Below are 1,498 nucleotides of genomic sequence, written 5' to 3'. Positions count from 1 at the left end.
TAATAAAATTAAAAAAATTTTAGAACTAATAATTTTAATTTATATTAGTTAACATCAGAGTTAAACCCCAAAGTGGTCCCTGAGATTCACGGTTTGCACCAATTTAGTCCCTGACTTACCAATTGCACCATTTATGTCCCCGACTTTGTAAAAATTACACCAAGGTCGTCCCTAGCCACATCTCCGGGCAAATTAATGAACGCCGGCAGTGACCTGACACTGAGAAGCCACGCTGGCGTAGATAACGGCAAGCTGAGGTGGCAATTGAAACTGTTTGACCCAATGTGGTCTCTATACCTAGTTTTAATCCCAATTTCTAGCATGGCATCGTCACCTTCGTGTGATTGTGTATATGATCATTTATGTTCAACAACTACATGGATACGCAATATCATCAATTCACTTGCTAACTCTGTATGCACTTAACATATAACACCAAATAAGGAATGAATTCTAAAATTTCAGTTCAATTTGGTGTTAAGCAAGAACATTTACTAAGTGCATAACCAAAATTCAATCTCAATCATCATAAAAACTTATAGAAAACTGCACAATATGAATTACAATGCCTAATGAAAACAAAATTTGAAGCCTATGATGATGATCAAACATAAGATTTAACTTTCAGGCAATTTATCGAACAGGTTGTATGCAGGATTCATAAATAGCAATTTCAGTTTAATGTAAGCATCAATCAACCCAAAAATTTCAACCAGCCAATACACATTCAGTCCAGAAACAGAAATAATCAACTATCCTAAGTCTAACAAGATCAGTAAAAGTAGAATCAAAAGACACTGAAATAAAAAAATAATTAGAAAAAAAAAAGAAACAGACACAGAGGATGGAATGGAACCTGCGTTGAGGAGTGAAAAAAGAAGATAGCGTAAGGAGCGGAGGTAGTGTCATAGCGGCACAGAGTTTTGCCACCGCTAGTGGTTTTCACCGGAACTGGAAGGTGCAGACAGAGGTGGCGCCACGAACAGGGGTGTTGCGTACAAGAGGAAAGAAATGGAGAAATAGGGAAGAAAGAAAAGGAAGAAGGGAGGAGGGAGGGTTAGCGACGGTGGTCACCGGCAGTAGGGACGGACGGACGGATGAAAGGTTGGTGTGGAGGTCTGCGAGCTAGGCTGGGTTTCAGAGAAGAAAGAAAGAAGGTTGGGCGGGCGTGGCTTTTCAGTGCCAGGTCACTGCCGGCGTTCATTAATTTGCCCGGAGATGTGGCTAGTGATGACTTTGGTGCAATTTTTACAAAATTGGGGACATAAATGGTGCAATTGGTAAGTCAGAGACTAAATTTGTGCAAACCGTGAATCTCAAGGACCACTTTAGAGTTTAACTCGTTAACACTTTTAACCAACAATCTAATATTTTAAAAGTTTTGTAAACTTATGCCCTAAAAATATAAGTTAAGCATATTATAAAAAAAATATTTTATAAAAATTATTACAATTTTTTTTTTCGTTTTCAATACATTGAATATATTAAAAGTATTAAA

This window comes from Arachis ipaensis, chromosome B09 (genome assembly GCF_000816755.2).
Source record: "Arachis ipaensis cultivar K30076 chromosome B09, Araip1.1, whole genome shotgun sequence".
In the NCBI taxonomy this organism is placed as follows: Eukaryota; Viridiplantae; Streptophyta; class Magnoliopsida; order Fabales; family Fabaceae; genus Arachis; species Arachis ipaensis.
This window is presented reverse-complemented; position numbering follows the sequence as displayed.